The following is a 23996-nucleotide window of genomic DNA, read 5'->3' on the forward strand; positions in this document are numbered from 1 at the left end:
TTTAGAGAGACATAAAGAAAACAAATTCCTTACAAATCAATGAATATTTTACCCGGTTAAAAGGGTTTGCATCCATTAAAGTGTAACTAAAAGTATCGTAGTAGCACAAGAAAAGAGAATAAAGCATTGATGTCAACAAAACAGCCTTGTTTCACTGAAATAGCCTCAAAATCACAAACTGCCATTAAGAGTCAGATTCTTAACGAAATCTAATGACACAAAGTACTTCATTATCTACTTTTCAGCTTTTAAATACAAAGTGTATCATTCAGTAACTTTCTGAGAGAATTTAAGCATAAATCTGTCAAAGATTCTTAAAGAAATCTACTGACACAAAGTACTTCATTATCTACTTTTCAGCTTTTATACACAAAAGTGTATCTTTCAGTAACTTTCTCAGAGAATTTATGCATAAATCTGTCAAATGTTTTAAAAACAGCCTTGTTTCACTGAAATAGCTTCAAAATCACAAACTGACATTAAGAGTCAGAATCCTAATTAAATCTACTAAAACAGCGTACTTTCATGGTAGTGGTCAGCTTTTAAAAATAATAGTGTATCTTTCAGTAACTTTCTCAGAGAATTAAGCATAAATCTGTTAAATGTTCAAAACAGCCTTGTTTCACTGAAATAGCCTCAAAATCACAAACTGCCATCAAGAGTAAGATTCTTAACGAAATCTACTGACACAAAGTACTTCATTATCTACTTTTCAACTTTTAAATACAAAAGTGTATCTTTCAGTAACTTTCTGGGAGAATTTAAGCATAAATCTGTCAAAGATTCTTAACGAAATCTACTGACACAAAGTACTTCATTATACGGTGGCCCTGAAGTGCAAGACACCACAGCATTTCAGAAAACACCACAGCATTTCACAAAACACTACAGCATTTCAGAAAACACTACAGCATTTCAGAAAACACCACAGCATTTCACAAAACACTACATCATTTCACAAAACACCACAGCATTTCAGAAAACGCCGCAGCATTTCAAAAAACACCACAGCATTTCAGAAAACACCACAGCATTTCACATTGGACGGAAAGGGTATTCCTTTAGGGAGAACACTTCTTGTGTGTGATTGGACAGAGCCAGCCAGAGAAGCACTGCTGTGATTGGTTGTTTTTGCTGCCAGTCAAGAAATGACACTTCGTGATTGGTCAACACCCGACAGCGAAATATGTCCCAACCATGGTCCCACAACGTATGGTCCCAACACATCAGCCGTTAGCACATACTCAGATCTCACAGCTCCTCATATCTGTTCAGAAACTGGACAAAAGTTAAACATGTAACCACAGACTGTCTATGTCATGGCGAATACAGTCGCTGCTTTATTTATGTCTGTATGATGTTGTTGTGTGGACGGAGCAGCTACAGGTTAGTTTAGCCTGATGAATCCGATTCAGAAAACACGCATTTCAAAAGCTTTTCGCCTGCCGTCTTGTCTGCAGACTTGTCAAAGCGTTAATTCATGGGTTTTACTAACTGTTATCAGTATGTAGTTACTTCGGCATCACTTTGAAACGTGTATTACAATTAAATCACGGTCAAATATGTTCATTTTGTTGTAGGATTTACATGGAGATACGCCCCGTCCCCTCTCCAGCACCTCTTGTTTGAATGACAGCATTGACAGGAGCAAACACAGCTGACAGCCGCGGTGAAACTCGAGCGATTAGAGCGATGCGAATATTGGGTGGTCTACCATAGTATTTACATGGAGATAAGCCCCTTAAAAACCATGAGTTAATAAAGCATTCATTCTGTGTTTACTCCTGTCATTCAAACAAGACGCTGGAGAGGGGGCGGGCCGTATCTCCATGTAAATCCTATCGGAATCGGATCCATCAGGCTAAACTAACCTGTAGCTGCTCCGTCCACACTCACAACAACGTCATACAGACATAAATAAAGCAGTGACTGTATTCACCATGACATAGACAGTCTGTGGTTTGTACATGTTTAACTTTTGTCCAGTTTCTGAACAGATATGAGGAGCTGTGAGCTCTGAGTGTGTGCTTAGTGCTAACAGCTAACGGCTGATGTGTTGGGCTAATCACGAAGCGTCATTTCTTGACTGGCAGCAAAAACAACCAATCACAGCAGTGCTTCTCTGGCTGCTTTGTCCAATCACAAACAAGAAGTGTTCTCCCTAAGGAATACCCTTTCCGTCCAATGTGAAATGCTGTGGTGTTTTCTGAAATGCTGTGGCGTTTTGTGAAATGCTGCGGCGTTTTGTGAAATGCTGCGGCGTTTTGTGAAATGCTGCGGCGTTTCGTGAAATGCTGTTGTGTTTTGTGAAATGCTGTGGTGTCTTGCACTTTAGGGCCACCGTACCATTATCTACTTTTCAGCTTTTATACACAAAAGTGTATCTTTCAGTAACTTTCTCAGAGAATTTAAGCATAAATCTGGTCTGGTAAGCATAACTTTTAGGGATCCCCCAGATAAACCCTCATGGGCAGTGGAGTCTCCCCCTGTCTTGTCACATAGATTATACGATCTGTGTCGTAGTAGCAAACTCTGTGTTGTAATTTCTCCAATTCACTGTACAGTTTCAGCCAGTTTGTGATTTTTAGGCTATTTCAGTGAAACAAGGCTGTTTTGAAGATTTGACAGATTTATGCTTAACTCTCTCAAAAAGTTACTGAAAGATGCAATTTTGTATTTAAAAAGCTGAAAAAGTAGATAATGAAGTAGACTTGTGTCCGTAGATTTCGTTAAGAATCTGACTCTTAATGGCAATTTGTGATTTTGAGGCTATTTCAGTGAAACAAGGCTGTTTTGAAACATTTGACAGATTTATGCTTAAATTCTCTGAGAAAGTTACTGAAAGATACACTTTTGTGTATAAAAGCTGAAAAGTAGATAATGAAGAACTTTGTGTCAGTAGATTTTGTTAAGAATCTTTGACAGATTTATGCTTAAATTCTCTCAGAAAGTTACTGAAAGATACACTTTTGTATTTAAAAGTTGAAAAGTAGATAATGAAGTACTTTGTGTCAGTAGATTTCGTTAAGAATCTTACTCTTGATGACAGTTTGTGATTTTGAGGCTATTTCAGTGAAACAAGGCTGTTTTGAACATTTGACAGATTTATGCTTAATTCTCTGAGGAAGTTACTGAAAGATACACTATTCTTTTTAAAAGCTGACCACTACCATGAAAGTACTCTGTTTTAGTAGATTTAATTAGGATTCTGACTCTTAATGTCAGTTTGTGATTTTGAGGCTATTTCAGTGAAACAAGGCTGTTTTGAACATTTGACAGATTTATGCTTAACTCTCTGAGAAAGTGACTGGGAGATACACTTTAGTGTATAAAAGCTGAAAAGTATATAATGAAGTACTTTGTTTTAGTAGATTTCATTAAGAATCTGACTCTTAATGGCAGTTTGTGATTTTGAGGCTATTTCAGTGAAACAAGGCTGTTTTGAACATTTGACAGATTTATGCTTAATTCTCTGAGAAATGTACTGAGAGATACACTTTAGTGTATAAAAGCTGAAAAGTAGATAATGAAGTACTTTGTTTTAGTAGATTTCGTTAAGAATCTGACTCTTAATGGCAGTTTGTGATTTTGAGAGATTTCAGTGAAACAAGGCTGTTTTGAACATTTGACAGATGTATGCTTACATTCTCTCAGAAAGTTACTGAAAGATACACTTTTGTATTTAAAAGTTGAAAAGTAGATAATGAAGTACTTTGTGTCAGTAGATTTCGTTAAGAATCTTACTCTTAATGGCAGTTTGTGATTTTGAGGCTATTTCAGTGAAACAAGGCTGTTTTGAACATTTGACAGATTTATGCTTAATTCTCTGAGAAAGTTACTGAGAGATACACTTTAGTGTATAAAAGCTGAAAAGTAGATAATGAAGTACTTTGTTTTAGTAGATTTCGTTAAGAATCTGACTCTTAATGGCAATTTGTGATTTTGAGAGATTTCAGTGAAACAAGGCTGTTTTGAACATTTGACAGATTTATGCTTAACTCTATGAGAAAGTTACTGAGAGATACACTTTAGTGTATAAAAGCTGAAAAGTATATAATGAAGTACTTTGTTTTAGTAGATTTCGTTAAGAATCTGACTCTTAATGGCAGTTTGTGATTTTGAGGCTATTTCAGTGAAACAAGGCTGTTTTGAACATTTGACAGATTTATGCTTAATTCTCTGAGAAAGTTACTGAGAGATACACTTTAGTGTATAAAAGCTGAAAAGTAGATAATGAAGTACTTTGTTTTAGTAGATTTCGTTAAGAATCTGACTCTTAATGGCAGTTTGTGATTTTGAGAGATTTCAGTGAAACAATTCTGTTTTGAACATTTGACAGATTTATGCTTAAATTCTCTCAGAAAGTTACTGAAAGATACACTTTTGTATTTAAAAGTTGAAAAGTAGATAATGAAGTACTTTGTGTCAGTAGATTTCGTTAAGAATCTTACTCTTAATGGCAGTTTGTGATTTTGAGGCTATTTCAGTGAAACAAGGCTGTTTGGAACATTTAACAGATTTATGCTTAATTCTCTGAGAAAGTTACTGAGAGATACACTTTAGTGTATAAAAGCTGAAAAGTAGATAATGAAGTACTTTGTTTTAGTAGATTTCATTAAGAATCTGACTCTTAATGACAGTTTGTGATTTTGAGAGATCTCAGTGAAACAAGGCTGTTTTGAACATTTGACAGATTTATGCTTAAATTCTCTCAGAAAGTTACTGAAAGATACAATTTTGTATTTAAAAAGCTGAAAAAAGTAGATAATGAAGTACTTTGTGTCCGTAGATTTCGTTAAGAATCTGACTCTTAATGGCAGTTTGTGATTTTGAGGCCATTTCAGTGAAACAAGGCTGTTTTGAAACATTTGACAGATTTATGCTTAAATTCTCTGAGAAAGTTACTGAAAGATACACTATTCTTTTTAAAAGCTGAAAAGTAGATAATGAAGTACTTTGTGTGAGTAGATTTTGTTAAGAATCTTTGACAGATTTATGCTTAAATTCTCTCAGAAAGTTACTGAAAGATACACTTTTGTATTTAAAAGTTGAAAAGTAGATAATGAAGTACTTTGTGTCAGTAGATTTCGTTAAGAATCTTACTCTTGATGACAGTTTGTGATTTTGAGGCTATTTCAGTGAAACGAGGCTGTTTTGAACATTTGACAGATTTATGCTTAATCAATCAAAATTGAACTGTATGAAATAAAACGACATGTCTTGTAGTAAATAAAAAGGGATCACTGCGAACGTGACGTATGATAGTACATGTTGAATATCCAATGGGGATACTGAATGGCGGTTTCGATTGATCTCAATCAGTAATGCATGACGCAGACCCAACGTTTCGTTGCTCCGATTGGCTGTAGGTCTATTCAAATTACATTCGGAGGCATTTAGATCTGACCGGCCGCGCTGATATAACGCCAGTGAATTTCCACACCTTTAGTGTATAAAACTCCCCCACTACTTAGACTATTCCTTGCACCCCTCTTCTAGCATAAACCCGAATGGTCTCAACCATATTGCATCAGTAACGTGCCCTTGTTACAGCAGGATCAGTTTGTGTGTTGTGGACACGACCGTTTATTTTTCGCTAGCCGTGTTCTCAACATTTTGCTCATTTAATTTGCTTACTTTAATAATTTTTCATGGTGGGGCTAAGCCATTTCTTGGTATGGCTGTAGCCCACCCCAGCGCCGCCACTGAGTGTATCGTAGTGCCAAGTTTTATCATAGTATGATTTTTAATGTGAGCAAATTTGGCTATGGAAATATTAAAGTTATAACGTTCACGGTATTAAATGTGCCTGGAAAAAGTAGGCCTATGGTATTAAGGGGATCCCAGAGGTTGTTTTTTGTAGTTTGCCTTTATCTGTTCAGTCGCTTGAAATACTTTTTTGTATGCTGGTTATGCAAAAAAGACAGTTCCTCTCCTAGTTCTATACCTGTGTACTCTCATGTTCCGACTAACCCAGCTTCCCCAAATTTCTTTCTTTTTGGTGTCTATATACGCCGGGATCCAGAGTCATGGATGATCCTGCGGTCTGTGTCCTGGATCTCGAGCCCTGGATCGCGAGTCGTAGCTGTGGTCCTGGATCATCGGTCCTGGATGGATATCCTCGTGGATTCATCTTCCTATTATACAGACATGCATTTCCAAACATTTGGACTACCTAGGTTGCAAATGTATTATCTTTTAAATTTACACACGGCATCTATTGCACGTCTGTCCGTCCTGGGAGAGGGATCCCTCCTGTTGCTCTCCCTGAGGTTTCTCCCATTTTTCCCTTTAAACTGTGGGGTTTTTCCTTGTACGATGTGAGGGTCTAAGGACAGAGGGTATCGTATTGTCATACTGATATTCTGTACAAATTGTGAAGACCACTGAGACAAATGTAACAGTTGTGATATATACATATTAAACATTGATTGCGTTCAATACATATTAGGCTAAATCATTGTCCCTTTAGTCATGAACAAAAACAGCAACATATTTCAGCAAAGGTGAATAGGAGTGATCAAGTGTATTATGTACCAAGAATCAGTCTACAATTTACATAGAGTTTGACAATTACATGTTGAACCTTATGGAACAAGTCCATACAAAAAGAAAGGGCCAATTGAGTATAGTGCTGAAAAGCTTTGAATCCATTCTCTTCATTTTGCAGCCATAATATTCTTTGGACAATTACTGAGTTTAGCCTTGACCAGCTTGAAGAATACAGAATAAAAATACGTACATAAGCATTAACTGTTAAGAGTTCTTGATTGGAAATTTGAACAAAAAGTTGAATGTAATCATATTGCTTACAAAGATTTAGTGTGCTCAATATTTCTGGGAAATGGACACATAGGAAAAAAGTTCATGACATTGAATAGACCTGGAAATGTTCCCAGAAATAAGACAAGATCATCAAGATTCAGTATTACAGCTTAGTTTAAACCATTTCACAAAAAAGGCAAGTCAAACTCAATAATTTGAGAACTTCAATTAAGTAGTTCGGACATTTTTATTGGCCACATACAATCTGAAATGCAAAGAGAACCAATAATAAAACCAAATTCAGATTGAAGAAACCAGTCAGCGAAATGGATCCATTCCTGTTGGGAGACCAACGTTTAATATAGCCGTTCAGAATAAACATATATTGCAATACGAAACCCTTACCTTCAGGAATTCACATCTGTGATGGTAAATGGCCCAATGACTGCTTTTTGTACCATCCCATGTTTCTCTGCAAAAATATATATTTTAGTACAAGTCAACCAAACAAGTGTAATACAGCAGAAGTTGTGTACATACCCGACGCAACACTCCTCTGCCTCCTTGACTTGCATTTCGATTCACAGCAGTCACAAAGGTTGCTCTGGGCCAAGTTGTCCAGCAACTCCCAACTGAGTTCATGAAGATTGGATGAAAAGATAATTAAAATGCATCTCAACTCTTCCAAATAAAGATTCCACAAAGATTGAATAGTTATCCATCTGTATCTTCAGTAGACTGGGCTTAAACTGAATAAGTAATCTTATGTAAAATAATTAACCTACAATTCAAATTCTGATATATTGAAGTACTATTTTTACCCATGCCCTTCGACAAAGTGGCAGGCTTTCTTAGTGCTGTCAAGACCATTGGGATCCCAAGCCAAAAGTTTGCAGTGGATAAAGACCTTTTGAGTAGAGGGAAAATATAGGTGTCATGGCATAAATTAATCTCAGTTTCCACAATAAAACCTTGAATCTGAAAAAAAAAAATGTAAAGGCCAATTTACCTCTTCTCCCATAGCAAATGTAAAGGTCTGAAGTGATAGGCGGATCTCCGATGATTTTTGATCGTGACGACACTTTCCAAAAGACATCTGTTGGGTTAAAGAATGTATTAGCATTACTACCAAGGTTTCGACCAAAGTCCTTTTTTTTAAATCAATGCTCATTGAGTACCCTTTATTGGAGATTATAGGGTACATGGTGCTTTCAGGGTACAGCTCTGGTGTGGTAGCTGCTACACATTCCTCAAGAAGCAGCAGCAAGGGCTGATGAGTCTTCTGCACCACACTAGCCATGATGGGGATGATGGAGCCCAGAGGAAAGCGTGTAGATTCAGCAGGGCCTGAGAAGTCGTCTAGGGCAGTAAACAGGAGAAGTCATTAAGTTACAAAAGTCAGGGAGAGCTGCCGTTCGTAGAGAGTTTCTCATGTTGTTTACCCACCATTCATAAGGCCAATGTTAAACTGCAGATCTCCTAGACTGTAGGTTTTAAACACCGGGTCATAGATCGTAGCATACCAGTCTTTGGGCCTGCACAAAATAAAGCAGAATGGTACAGAAAATGCTGCAAAGTGACACTATTGAACTTATTAGTGCAAGCTTGTTTACTCCTACTTGTTCTACGGACAAATTCTTTATTCTTATTCTGCCGGGTTATTTTGTCCGTCTTCTTCTCCCACATTCCAGAAACTCCGTTCAAAACATTAAAACGTTCAGCTCGGTCGGGAATGGATCACTTTCATGATTCCCGAGATATATCCCATAATGCATCACATTTTTAACATGGAAGTCAATGGAGAAACTCTTCAGACTTGAAAAATCTTCATGCGACTTCAACTGCTAACTGTTCCTTCATACTTTCACTCAGAAACCTCATTCCAACTTTAAAATGTTACACATCTTTCTGACATTATTCGTGTTATACAACTCCTGACATCTGATTCATACTTTTTAGAGATATTAAACATTGTTCAGACCTTGGTAAAGAGGCCTTCTTCAGATTTTAACATTAGTGTGTATTGCACAGCTCGTTAAGGCTAGAGTGCGTGATGTCACAGCTAGAGTGCGGGACAGCTTGAAATTCGCCTTCATATATTTTATCTTTTTAAACCTGCCATATTTCCCAAACCCTAGATTCCTGGGACATCATTTCTCATGAAAAACATCTCGTAGCTTGAAAAAAAATAAAGCGAAAATAATTAAACAAAATGCCTCTTGAGGGCATGAAGTGACAAACTTTCAACATGTCTCCATTAAATCCCATTGTAAATTCAGGCTCATCTTTCCTCACAGCAGCAGCCGCACACCTTTAGTTAATCTGCCATCACATGATGTTAACACTGTGGCCCTGAACAGCGCTACATCAAATCTGATTTTATGTAATGTGGTGTTACTATTGTTAGGGAATAATTCTGTCTTTACTTTAGATATTTAACCTATTCTGTGTGTTGACGTTTACAACCAAACCCTGGCTCTGGCAAACCCTTATCTCTCTTAAGGAATGGGAGGCTCCAGCTATCTTGATAAACCAGTTCAACTCTTGGTCACAAAATGGTTTATGACTGTCAGAACGCTGGCTTTCTAAGCCTCACAGACAGGTGATTGAGTATTTCCAGATATCTGCAGTGTTCCCAGTGTTTACACACCCTCCCCCAATATGTGGATTTGACTCTGTAAACTAGTTAAAGGGTCTACCAAGATGCGAGGCTGATCAGATTTGACATTGCAACCCACTCGTGCAGTCAGAACCTTTTGCTGCTGTGACTTATGATATGAATTCTCCGGCCGTTGACTTGCAATAAACTACCAGTGTTTGACATCAAAGCTCCAATTCTCCTTGTGTCTCTGAGTCCTGACTCTCCATTGCTGCAGAAGTTTCGCTTACAACTATGGCAACGCATCCCTCGCCATAAAACACGATTTCGCTGTAACTCCAATGGACACGGTCCGATGGCCCCCCAAACTTCGCTTGTATATCACCGGTCCATGCCTCAACAGCTCTACGCTAAATCTGAGATCTCACCATAGGCTGTTTCCATGAAAACGCATCCCTCGCCATAAAACACGATGTTGTCGTAACTGATATGAAAAGGGTCAAAACACCACCAGACTTCAGATGACAGTTAATGGTCCAGCACTGAACATTTCTATGTGCCATTACTGAATTTTCCTCAAAAGCTGTTGTTATGGCAATGCATCCCTTGCAATAATATACGATATTGCTATAACTCCTATGAAAATTGTCAAAAAGTGCTAAAACTTCACATGTGTGCCAACAGTCCAGCCATGAAGACATCTACAGGACAGTTTTGAGATTTCTTCAAATGCAGTTGCCATGGCAACACAATGCTCGCCATGAAACACAGTTCTCATAACTTCAGTGAAAATGCTCCAAACCTCACAGGTTTGGTAACGATGCAGCCATCCATATATCTACGCATATTATGGGGCGTCCGTTGCCATGGCGACAGTTCATTCGCCATCAAGTTAGTTCAATAGTTTGCAGTTCAAATATTCTACTGCTTTTCCAAGCTTTTTACTTTCTTTTCCTCACACATTCAAGCCCCCAGTGTTCATGTATCATTTCAATCTAAATTCTTCACTTCCTTCCTACACATTACATTTTAGCATAGCAATTCAGCATCAGCATAAAGCATTCCCCACTAGTAATTTCTTCAGGAATTGTATTCTCTAGTTATGAACTGTTACTCCTATGGTAAAAGACAGTCCAACATAAGTAGACATTAACTACTTCCTCAAATGCAAAAAACTAGAGTGAACTTACATTTGTGATGTTCAATTGAAAAAAAAACTCAATTGACAATGAATTTGGGAAAAACAGTGAACCTTAGGGATTGTTCTCAGTAAATAGTTTGTTGAGAATACTACAATAGATAAAGCTAATTTGGGAATAGAACGGAAACAGGCTGTAGATTCCCTAAATCAGTCTACCATTCATTGTCTATGTAGCAGCTGAGACTGACTTCCATGGTTGGTGGCTTTGAGAGAGAGAAGCTTAATATCAAATTGAACTTTCCCAGGCCATGAAAATGCCGCATTGGAATTTTTAGTTAAGGGTGGCGTCACCCTTTAGCACCTTATGTTGTAGTTGGTATGAACACTAACCTCATATGCACAGACAACCGGGTGAGTGAAGGCCAAATTATAAGAATCCAGAAGCAACGTAGGTCAGATCATTGCTGTACACCAGTGCATCCCCGGTGACCTGTTAGAGACAAAGACCACCTGAGAGAGCTGTAGGAAATATAGCAGACTCACAGCTTTAAAATATATATACACACATACATACCAGTCTCCTAAAGTTACAGTCAGTGAGATCCACATAGAAGTAGGCCTCTCCTGCTGAGAAGCTGGTTGGGAAACAGCTACCCAGACGGAGAAGCGACGTGTCGGCCTGGGGTCGGCTTTCTGTCCACATCAGCGTCACAAAATCTGGCCCACAGTCCACTTTCATGTCTGTAACACAAAGAAATTAAGTTTAGACTCAACTATTTGAGTCAAGGATAACAACATGACTTTAATTGTTTCCAGTCTCACCTGCATATACCGCCATGGCAGCTGCCAGGCCCAGAAGCAGTGCACCTTGACAAAATGAAACCATCATGACTGAATGCTTGCTACTGACACAGTGCATGTTCTTATACCTTGTTCCTGAGAGGCATTAATCAAGATAACGTCTTTCACCTGGTGCCTGTCAACAGTCCCAGCTGCAGCAGCTAGCACACTGATTACAGCATGGGGAGCATCCAATCACATTAGTCCTTACACCCAATTAATTTGTATTCAGCTTCATCAGCAGCACAAAATCACCATTTGTTAATCAATTTATTATCATGTGTGACTACCTTAAATTCTTATTTAAAACATTTTAAGGATGATGGTGCATGGGTTGTCTTACTGATGTTTTGATTTAGTTTTGCTGTTATATATTATTAACATTAATATATGTACACGTTGGGATTCTTTGTTCAACTTCAAGTCATGCAAGAAAAAGTTTTCTTTGAGAATTAAAAGGAGAGTCATTTCTAAACAAATGATCATTTGGGGGAAAGTATTATTCCAGATGTCCCATCCTATTCAAATGTGTTATTTTTATATCTTTGACCTAAACTTAAGGTAAGGGAAACAGGTACATTTTTCAGTTCATTTAAGTTGTATTCAGTGTGAGAAAATATCCACACTCACACATCTGAATATTAGTTGTGTTGCTATGATGTCATCTTTTAACTGCATAAACACGTGCCATGCAGGCCATTCCTATTGATTATATATTCATGGCCAGAAAGTAAACGTTGCTACATCCAACTGCAGACATTAGTGCCCAGAAAATATACTCAGATCAGAATTGTCTTTTCAAATGAAGCTCAACATAAATAATTGCCATAGTTGTAATACCAGACAGATCACCGATAGCTTTTAAATCTGGTGGCGCATGTAATGTCAGAATTTATATAATGTGCAGAGCTCAATGGAAAATGGAAAGTGAAAGAAAAAGAAAAATTCAGAGATATACTCCAACTCACATGGCCATTAAAGGTTACATTATAATTGAGAGTACTTGACAGTATCTTTCAATGACAAAAGTCACACATAATTAGTAAAATACTACTGATAGGATAGATGGCCAGTTGAGGACAGTAGGACCTTCATATGAAGTAAAGATACTCGTTTTATACTCAACAGGAGTTAACAACAGTTTTATTTATACAGATATTATAGACAACTTTAATCTGCATATGGATGTCGTCCTCTGTTCAGTCTCCCCAATCTTAGACTGGACTTCCTGTTGAGAAAATGTTTAGCAACGTTAGTCTTATGGCAAGTTTTGAACAAAACAAATACCATAAATAAATATTCATTAACCTTGGTCAGCAATGGACACATCTGATGCATTGTGGGCATTTTGTTGCGATGGATCCATTATGATCAGGGGTCCCAACACAGAAGTGTGCCTAAAGCCATTGGATTCTGAGGTGGAAAAAAACAACAATAACTTCATAATGAAAAAGACTATACTATATAAAAAAGCATAAAAGTTAGCATAAAAGCGATACCCCATTCGTCTCCTTTCTTGGAGCCAGTGTTGCAGGTCCTAGAACAGCAGTAACACAATGGAGCTCTGCATGGCGTCATCCAGGAGTTCCCATCTGAGGAAGCAGCAATCGTTAAGGCTCAAATACATCAGCATGGCTTTAAAACATTTTGTATATACAGAAGAAAAAAGCCGTTATAAAATGGTATGATGTTTCTATAAAAAACAAAAACTGGTAAAATGATAAATATCAAGTTAATGACCAAAAGATGCATTTCCATCTACAGTGCAGAAAAAGGTTAACATTTTACAAAAGCTCAGGGCTTTTTTTATTTTATAAATCTCATTAGGTTGGCTAATCATTTGATTGCCCCTCCTTTTAAAACAAATATATTGTTATTCTCAAATATTTTACAATTATCATTCGTCACAATTGTTGTCTATACTTTGTTAGTTAGCAGGAGATCATTGTTTACAGATATATAAAAAGCATAATACTGATCAAAGTACATGCATTGATCTACTTCAAGTTGGATATCTTATGCTAAAATAAGCTAATGGTGCATACTTGTTGCACATGGCATCAGTTGCATTCATCATATTAAACTGCTGGGAAGAACATTTTCAGATACTACCAACATATCAAACTCTTCCCTTACCGCTAATTTTCCTTTAGATAGTGGCAAGCTTTCTTGCTCTCACTTAGAACTTCAGGATCCCATGCGAGCAGTTTTTAGTGAATGTAGGGGGATGACATTTGTCTCCGCTACCGCTGTTATTTTTTCTGTAAGGGGAAGAGTAAAAACGGCTTAGTGTGCATTTTTTGAGTGTTTTGCCTTTGGGAGCATGATCCCTCACCATTTAGGACCAGCATGTGGAACTTCTGCCCCCCTCGGCCTTCGGCAACACCTAACCCCGGGTTCAGGAAAGGAGGAACCCACCCCTTAGGTCCGAAATATATTAACAACATTTATCCCATATATCAACTTTAAACTTGAATTTAAATAAGAAAGAAACTCCTACCTTGGATAAACACACTCGATGGGATACACATATGCTGCAGGACTCGGCCTTCGTCTGGGACTGAAAGTCAGCTCATTTTTGTAGAGGAGATATTTCCCTTTCATCTGAAGAAAAAAAAAAAGCTCATTATGACATTGAAAAGGCTGAGAGGTATTTTGGTGAAACATAGCAGTTACATTACCAGTCTTTTAAAATTGCAGTCAGCTAGTTTGTAGTTAAACTCAGCTTTCCCCTCTCCACTGGGCAGAACATTAAACCTACACTGAACAAAAATATAAACGCAACACTTTTGTTTTTGCTCCTATTTTTTATGAGATGAACTCAAAGATCTAAAACATTTTCCATGTACACAAAATAACCATTTCTCTCAAATATTGTTAAAAAATCTGTGATAGTGAGCATTTCTCCTTTGCCGAGATAATCCATCCCACCTCACAGGTGTGGCATATCAATATGCTGATTAGACAGCATGATTATTGCACAGGTGTGCCTTAGGCTGGCCACAATAAAAGGCCACTCTGAAACATGCATTTTTGCTTTATTGGGGGGGTCTGGGGGGGGGTCAGAAAACCAGGCAGTATCTGGTGTGAGGGGTAGGGTTAGGGTTAGGGGAATGTTGTGAATCGAGTGGCCTGTGTTCGTCGTCTATTACAGCGGTTCTCAAACTGTGGTCCGCGGACCACTGGTGGTCCGCGAGGGTACTGCAGGTGGTCCGTGGAAAAAAGCTAAATAAAATCCACTTTTTATTATCAAGGATTTTCGGGGACCACCTCATATGTGACTAGCTCTATCAAAATCAGTCGCATTGACCTGAAGACACATTTTGAGTTGTATACACTGTCAGGAAAGAGGAGATTCCTAGCTTTCTAATGATATCAGGCAGTGGGGTAGTGGTCGTTGGGCTCATCGGACATTTATGAGAGAAAATCTCTAATGTCCGAGTGCAAGTGAATGCACCACAAGACACAAGCCTTGTAACCCCTCCCCCGGCCCTGGCGCGAGCGTGGAAATATGATTGGCGGCGATTTCATTTGAACAGGACAGCGCAAAACGAGAAGCATCCGGACCCAAGTACTGTAGACGGAAGAAATGACGTATTTGCAGTCTACAATGACAGAGAAGAGACTGTCAAGTTTGGCTGTACTCAGCATTGAATCAAAACGCACTAAAGCTTTGGATCTTAATCAATTTGTGAGGCGTTTTGCTGAACAGAATGGTAATCACCGCATCATAACAGTGATTGACAGCTGATGGGAATAATATAATTGTTAATATTATCATATTAATTCAGACAAACTTCGATGAGACAGTTAATTAATGTACTTATTGCAGCAGTCTGCATACATTTGGTACCCCTGGTCTAAGAGTGAAACAAACTAATTCAGTTATTGTCCAGTTAAAATGCATTCAATTATGTCTGCCATCTTATATATTTCTATTTAAGGCTTTACTGATGTGCCACAATAATGTCACCTATGTTATTCAGTTAAAATATCAATATTTTGGCTTACCAAGTTAACATTGACTGCGATTAAATCAGCATATACTTCTGCCAGGGGATGCCACCCCTCAAAATCTCCTGCCACCCTCTTGCCACCCCATGAATATTTTTCTAGATCCACCCCTGAGTAGGCTATATTTTTCGTTTAGTTTAATAAGTTAATTTCAGGACGAATTTGGGAATTTGGGAGTTTGTTTTGAGATTTAAATATATTTTGAAAGTGGAGATAGAGAGAGAGAGAAACAGTGCTGTCTGCTTAGTAGCAATACTAGCTCAAGCCTTTATGCAACTTACAGTAGGCCTATCCATTGTTTATGTTACTTATATGCCTGTGTGTCCATTGTTTTGAGTCTGTGTGTGTTGAGCGCAGCACCGTCTGCTTTTTGCAGCACAGTAACTAAAGCATACCGGTATTTTTTTTGTAGACCTGTCTGCCCGTTTTGTGCACGTGCGTGCGTGCACACTTGTGGCATTGTTTGGGATGACCTAATTCAAATACCGTCCGCCGTCCTCTTTGAGAAACATACACAACGCAGACAGACACCGGTCACAAAAGTATCAGATATGCTTCAATTTACTTTTGATTGTCTATGATTAACTATAAAAAAATATCGGCGTTTTAACACTACGTTTATATATGTACTTATTTGTATGGTTTGCATATGACGCGGTGGACCCGTTCAAATCCAGTTTTGAACAGTCTGCCGTGGTTCCATCCCATTTCAAGTGCTGTTCGAGGCTCGGTAACCATCGGAGCACACTCTCCAATCACAGAGCTTGAGGACTATCACGGGGTTTGTCAAACAGAGCACATGGTGTAGTCCAAACGATAGCTGGGGATTCTGGGTAGTGTAGTGTCTTCTGCCATCCTTTACTCCGAAAAAAGATTTGTTTCTCCGAATCGAAGGGGAAAAATACAAAAGCATTGCACACAATTTAAACCAATCAATGTTGTGTAATTAACAAGGATAATCTGTTGTTTTTTAGTCGATGAGTAGTGCAGATATCACTGTAAAATCAATCGACAGTAAGGGGAATACTTACTTCCGGGTGTACAATTCTCCGTTATCCAATGAGAATGGACACTCACATTGCCTTTAAGGGCAGTCGACACAAACGAATGCCGTGCTTCCATGAGCGTCCATAGAAGCATATGGACATCCCGGAAAGCTGAAAATGGACGCTAAGGCCCCCCCCCCTTGCGTTAGAAAAAGCCGGCAGGGGACTTGACATAACGTCAACATAGGCCGACCTGGGAGTGAGGATGTGTTGGTAAAACATATAAGGGAGCTATTCTCTCTATCCATGAGCCATAGTGTCTTCTGTGTCACCTTCTCTGTAGCCACTGAAAGATAAACAGATGGTAAGAAGACAGGATAGGAAGAGAAAATAGATAGAATTGTCTATGATCTTATTCTGTGGCCTCCACCAGCAGGCAGATCTTCGTCACAGGTCTCTCCAAGACGCTGGTTTTGGTTTGGATGCACACAGAGTGGACGAATCCTTTGGAGTCAGACTTGGTACTCACAACTCGACCCATCTTCCAGGATCCTCTTGGAGCTGTAGCATCGGCAATGATGACACTATCTCCTGGGGAGAAGTTTCTTCTTGGGGCTGCCCATCTCAATCAATCAATCAATCAATGTTTATTTATATAGCCCAATATCACAAATGTTACATTTGTCTCAGTGGTCTTCACAGTTTGTACAGAATATCAGTATGACAATACGACACCCTCTGTCCTTAGACCCTCACATCGTACAAGGAAAAACTTCCGGAGAAAACCCATCTCTGTCTTTCTTGCATCACAAGTAAGTATTCAGATGTCCATCTTTTCCAAAACAACTCTGCGATATACTGTACTTGCTTCCATTTCCTTCTGATGTACAGGTCACTCTTTTCAAAGAGTCCAGGGGGAAAGATGGGTTTTCCCTTCAGCAGAAGCGCAAAATGCGTATATGAAGCGCTACGTCATGAACGCAATAAATCATACCCTCGTGGGGGCGCGCTCATGTGATTGGCTTAGAATGAAGGAGACATCTGATTGGCTATAGATAGAACAAGTTACAAGTACGAATCGGGTGAGCGTCAGGGGAGTCTCAAAAAACCCACACACGATGGCATAGCGATCCGTGCACAGAAAGCTGTTTGTGTTTGCAGGTGCAGAGGTTTTAAATGGAAAACAAATATGTGTGGATCAAAAATACATATGTACAACTTTTTTCTGTAATTGGATTTTATTTACATGTATATGAAACGGAACACATTTGTGTGTGCATTGAAAAACACAAGTGTGGATCCGGAAATACAAGTTTGAATCCTTTTGCGGATCATGAAATACAAGTGTGAATCCTTCTGTGTGCATGTGTGTATTATGAGACTGTTCTGAGCCCATACACCTTGCTGTGAGGCTGTTGGCGTATTAAAGCTCCACTTAATTCCATCCTGAATTAGGGCATCCTGGATCTTTGCATTATTCAAAGCAGCAAGACTTTGCTTCAACTCCTTGTTTGCTCCAACAAAATGTGTGCCGTTGTCAGATCTTAAACTTGACACAGGGCCTCTTCTGCAAATGAATCTCCTCAAGGCATTAATGCAAGAGTCTGTATCAAGGGAATGTGCCTCCTCCAGGTGTACTGCACGGCTGGTCAGACAAGTGAAAATCACTCCATACATTTTTAGAAGGCTTCTTCCTCTTTTCACTTCTATGGGGCCAACATAATCAACTCCCACTGTAGTAAAAGGAGCCTTGTCTGGCACAACTCTCTCTTCAGGCAGGTCTGCCATCTTCTGTTCCCCAAGTTTTCCTCTATGCCGTCTACACACCATGCATTCTGTAATGGTCTTTCTTGCAGCTGAAAAGGCATTAATTATCCAATACCTCTGTCGAAGTCTGTACAACATGTGGTTCCTCCCAGCGTGTCCTAGTTGTTGATGGATATGATGTAACATGAGCTGGGAGACATGCAGGTCTTTGGAAAGAATAACAGGATGCTTTGTTTCTGATGGTAATGCAGACTTGTGCAAACGACCACCAACTCTGAGAATGTCATCCTCCAGTATGGGGTCTAGCTTGTACAGTGGACTGTCCTTGGAGACAATATTTGAGCCATGTTTGAGGGAGGCAATTTCACTTTTGAACCTGTGTTTCTGAACAAAATGAATGATTGCCTTCTCTGCTTCATCACAATCTTCTAGAGTCAAATGTTTTCCACCGAATGTGGTTTTGAAGCTCTTAAGGGTGCATTCACACCTAATAGTCCGCTCTCTGGTGCGCACCAGACCACAGTTTGTTACATTGTTTCATTTCTCAGAAGGTTTGGTTTGCGTTCACACGGGCAAAAGTCAAACGGACTATAAACTTTAAACACAAGTCATGTGCTCGGAAATGCTGTTCAACCATTGGTCAGACATTCAGGGGGTAAAAACGCAAATCCCGGCAATTTCTAGCGGAGCCTCCGCCATAGAGCATCGGCACTTTCGGCAGGTTATTCTCATGCTGCTTTTAGTCTGGAGATCAACAGACACTAGCGGCCCGCGCATATGATTATATAATCAGACAACGTTCGTTAAAAAACATTATTACATGGCATTGTTGAATACTCGATTCTGATTGGTCAATTCAAAACACGTGACACATTTTTAATCCAGAACAGACAGACCGCTGTCAAGGATTTATTGACCGTTGTTAAGGACGCTCACATCTGTACAAAGTCCGTTCGATTTAACTGTATACAGTTTGGCTGAAACTGACAAGACAAGAGCGACAAGAAAACAGCGAAGAAGTAACGGGCAGAAACCCTCCTTTTTACGCAGCGGTCCAGACATAGACATTAGACGGCGACACATATTCAGTTGCCAGTTACTTTGGCATTAGGGCAGGGATATCTAGATACTTTCCAAGGTTTGACATAATGAATTGTGCTACTTTTAAAGCAAGCAACGATGTTTTCAAATCTGTAATCAAAAAGCTCCTCAAAAACGCTATCGAAGCAGTTCCTGCCGTTGCTACTCAAACAGTAATAACGGACTATTTTTCTTAGCGGATGCATCTCAATTTAAATCAATACATACAAACAACTATTTTTTAAATCAATAAAATCATATTCTAAATCCACAAAAGCATTTCAATTAATATTGGGAGTCATGACTGAGGGTCTAAGGACAGAGGGTGTCGTATTGTCATACTGATATTCTGTGCACACTGTGAAGACCACTGAGACAAATGTAACATTTGTGATATTGGGCTATATAAATAAACATTGATTGATTGATGTCGTTACTTTGTTGAGAATGTGGCCATGTAATAAGCGGGATAATATGGGCAGCGACTTGGTCATTATGGGGAATCCGACAGGATCTAGATCCCTCCGCTTCGCGTCGGGCTCCTGATCAGCCTGTCGGTGTTCTTTTCCCCATAATGACCGCGCTGCTGCACATTATCCATGAGAGACGTTCTGCAGAGGAGGGGCGTTTCACCGAGGACAGGTGTTCTTACTTTTATATAGCTGACGGAGAATTTTTACTTTACACGACACTGTTCAACACTTAATTCTGCTTTACTCTTTAACTAAACAACCTCGGATGTCTTGAAAGACTCTTTCGCTAAAGATTTTTGAAGATATCCACGTTCTTGTGACACGTAAATACTGCGCTTCCTATGTTTTGGTGCGGACTGCGTTCACACCAGTAATGAACCGCTCCAGAGTTCGCAAGCAAGCGCTCCGAGACCACCTATTTTAGCGGACCAGAGTCCGGTTGTTTAGTTCACTTAAGAGGTCTCGGACTGCGTTCACACCGACCCAAATGAACCGCACCAAGCGGATAAACGCACCAGGGTTCGATTCAACCGGACTATACAAGTCAGGTGTGAACGCACCCTAAGTTTCTGTTCAACTGTACTTTTAACTCCTGCATCCTTGTCACCTTCGGTAGCTTTAAGTTCATTTTTCTTTTGACTCAGAAGCAACAGAAGTCTTTTAAGTTCAAGGAACCAGGCAACAGACGTTTTAAGCTTCTTCCAAGATGAGAAGTAGTTGATTAGATGGTCTGTTGGATTTTCTGAATCCTTAACAATGGCATTCACTGCTGCTTCTTTTTTGACCTCCGGGTCATCAGTGGGAATCACTGAATCCATTTCCAGTGTAGGCCACTCACTCTCAGGCAAATACAGGAATTCTGGGCCTTTAATCCATTTTCCATGTGTGAGAAATTCTTCGGCTGATCCACGTGAGGCTTCGTCAGCAGGATTGGCCTTGGAGCCCACATACTTCCACTGGTCAACATCTGTAGCTTCTCTGATCACAGTGACTCGGTTGGCAACAAATGTATGAAAACGTCTGGTTTCATTGGAGATGTATTTGATGACAGTCGTGCTATCGGTCCAAAACACTGACTTCTCCAGTTGCCATTGTAGTTGCCTTTGAAGCATTCCATCCATTCTGACAGCGAGGACTACCGCTGTGAGCTCCAAACGAGGAATAGTGATGTGCTTCAGAGGTGCAACTCTGGCCTTTCCAGCAAGAAATGAAACGTGCACCTTATTGCCACCTTCCAGTCTCAGGTACGACACTGTACCATAACCAGCTTCACTGGCATCAGAAAAATTATGAATTTGTGCTTTCACAGATGTTTTAAAGTTCAGGGTTTTGAAACAGCGTTCCACCTTGAATACACTCATCCTTTGGAGGTCGCTCAGCCAATCAGACCACTGTTTGGAGAAGGAGGGGGAAATTGGTTCATCCCACTTCAGGTTTTGCCGGCAAAGCTCCTGCAACAGTAACTTGGCTGGCATTGTAAAAGGAGCCAAAAATCCTATAGGGTCATACAGAAAGCTGACCACCGACAAGATACCTCTCCTGGTCTGTGGGCGTGGCTGTAATGAAGTCCTAAAGCTGAACTGGTCGGACTCCACGCACCATTGCAGTCCAAGTGCTCTTTCCATAGGCAGGTGATCTGTGTCCAAATCCAGCTCTTTCATCTCTGTTGCTCTGATGTCACCTGGGATTGACGTCAAGACACAACGGCTGGTTGTCACCCATTTTTGGAGGTTGAATCCTCCCTGACTACAGAGCAGAGTCAAATCCTTTACAAGATTAATTGCATCTCCCTCCGAGGCTGTAGACTTCAGGCAGTCGTCTACATAAAAGTTGTGATTGACTGTTTTGATCACTTCAGGAGGGAAGTGAGCTGTATTGTCCTCTGCAGTTCACCTCAAGGCGTAATTGGCGCAGCTGGGGGACGAAACAGCTCCAAACAAGTGTACCCTCATTCGATATTCTGCTGGTTCCTGGTCAGTGTTGCCCTGAGGCCACCAAAGAAAGCGAAGAAAGTTCACATGTTTATCAGGCACCCGCACCTGATGAAACATGGCCTGGATGTCAGCCATGACTGCGACAGGCTCTTTTCTGAAGCGAATGAGTACCCCCATAAGAGTGTTGGTGAGATCGGGGCCCTGCAAGAGCTGACAGTTCAGAGATGTTCCTTTGTATGAGGCTCAGGGGCGGATCTACAGGGGGGCAAGGGGGGGCAGCTGCCTTTCCACTAGTTTTGTTTTTACTAAGGACGAGAGCTTGAAACTAAATATTAATAAAACGCTGCCGTTTGAATTGATAGCGTTTAACAGACGGGCGCTGTTTGGGGCGTTACGTTACAAAATACTACGCAGACAGCATTAGCTGGGAGATCGATCACTTTGCTAAACTACGCGGTAGCCTACTATTAAATCCACGTAAACTACACATCACAGCCATGAGGCCAGATCAATGAAACCAGGATAAATCCTTTACCGTAAAAACTGGATCCAAACACAGCTGCCTGTGTGCGCTTGATCAATACTTTCTGATGTTATATTTATGATATGCTCCATATTAGCTAGGCTACATGGCCCTAACGTGTAAAGTTATACAAGCATTTGTACCAGTGCTTTTCACAAGTAGACTCTTGCAGGCCAGAGTATAGGAGTGATTCAACAACAACAAAAAGACATATGAGAAGTGATCAGGATGAACAGAGAGAGGAAAAGGAAAAGAGAGATGAAGAGACCAGGAGGGTCAGAGCAGGAGGAAGAGGAGGAGATGAAGATACCAGGAGGGTCAGAGCAGGAGGAAGAGGAGGAGATGAAGACATTAGTGAAGAAGAAGAAATAGGAATAAAGATGAAGTATCAGAAAGAGGGCCAGAGGCAGGGATCAGGAGGCAGATGACACTCCAGCTGGACCACATGGTATGTTCATTCTCCTTACATATTCCATTACAGCAGCACAATCTAGCAGCTCTTAGTATTGACAAATATTGATTGAAATGTGTTGCTGCACAGGTCACCTGTAGCTCTCTGAAGAGATGGGTGATGTCATTTGTGTACTTAATTATAATTAAGTACTTACAGTATGCAGAATTCTGAGTATTCTCTGAATCGGGTGCCTTTTGGGTCTTTATATCTTTGAAAAATGAAACCAAAATGTTTGGTCATAACATCTGGTAGTGGACTACTTAGATTTTCCCATCTCAGGCACAAAATATAAATAATTAGGCCTACTAGGAATTTCCTTGAAAAAATGTAACATGGTTGAAGTTTTTGACAAAAAGTAGGCATGAGACCTTGTTTAGCTAAGATATGGCACCACATGGAAGTCAAGGACATTACACAATTGTAATATTTTGCAAAACTATTAATTATTTACTATTATTAATTCATACAACATAGTTGAAATGTTGAGCTTGTCAATCTTAATCTGAAAATACAAAAACTGAAATATAGGTAAGAGAAGAAACTGACACTTTTGTGATGTAACACTTGTGTTAGGGCATGAATTGACAATAAATAGGTCATATACAGTATAAAATACCACGTACTGTCCGCCCTCCTATGCCACCCTGGCATGACCTCTTGCCTCCCCTTTGCCCCCCCATGTAAAATGTTCTAGAACCGCCACTGATGAGGCTCCACAGTCATACAGGTATACGACCCTCAGCTTTCCTTTGGTGGGGTGATGTACTCCATGGTGGGGAATGTACCACACTTTTCCCTCATCTTGTTCCAGCTGTTCAATGGGTACAACTTCAGCATAACCTTGAACCAGCATATCATTGATGAATGAGGTGTACTCCTCTTTAAACTTGATGTTCTTTTCAAATGTCCTCTTCGGGCCTTGAAGTCGCTGCTCTGCCACACAGCGGTTATTTGGCAAGATCGGTTCCTCTTCTCTGAAAGGTAAGTCAATGTAATAATGTCCATTTTTCAGTTCTGTAGTACTTCTCATTATATTCATGAATTTAATGTCCTCTCTTGACATTTCCAATTGCCCCTCTGATGTTTTTTCATTAAAATCATGGTTGTATTGCTTAATGAGCATCTCTTCCAGATGTTCCACAGATATGCGGTTTGTTGTGACAACAGAGCAGCCAGTCTTTTTTTTTTTTTTTTATATATATATTTTTTTTTTACAGAACATACAACAACACATGTAACAACAAACAACTAAACAAAACGTAACGGGGGGGGATGCAAGGATGACTTCCTAAGACAGCTGATTGTGACATACATAGGATATTTCATACACAATACATTATACATTATTACACAGGAGATGCCATATTGACAGGGTCAGCTAGGAGGGCTGTGGACAGTGAACCGCAATCCTCCTGTCTCC

The 23996-nt window shown here is 39.7% G+C and overlaps 1 pseudogene; it reads right to left on the minus strand.

Moving 5' to 3' along the window:
* Nucleotides 1-7009: 7009 nt before the first annotated feature.
* LOC117467817 (zona pellucida sperm-binding protein 3-like) lies at nt 7010-11424 on the minus strand (annotated as a pseudogene).
* Between the last annotated feature and the right edge of the window lie 12572 nt (nt 11425-23996).

The sequence above is a fragment of the Pseudochaenichthys georgianus genome, chromosome 22, assembly GCF_902827115.2.
Source record: "Pseudochaenichthys georgianus chromosome 22, fPseGeo1.2, whole genome shotgun sequence".
Lineage (NCBI taxonomy): Eukaryota > Metazoa > Chordata > Actinopteri > Perciformes > Channichthyidae > Pseudochaenichthys > Pseudochaenichthys georgianus.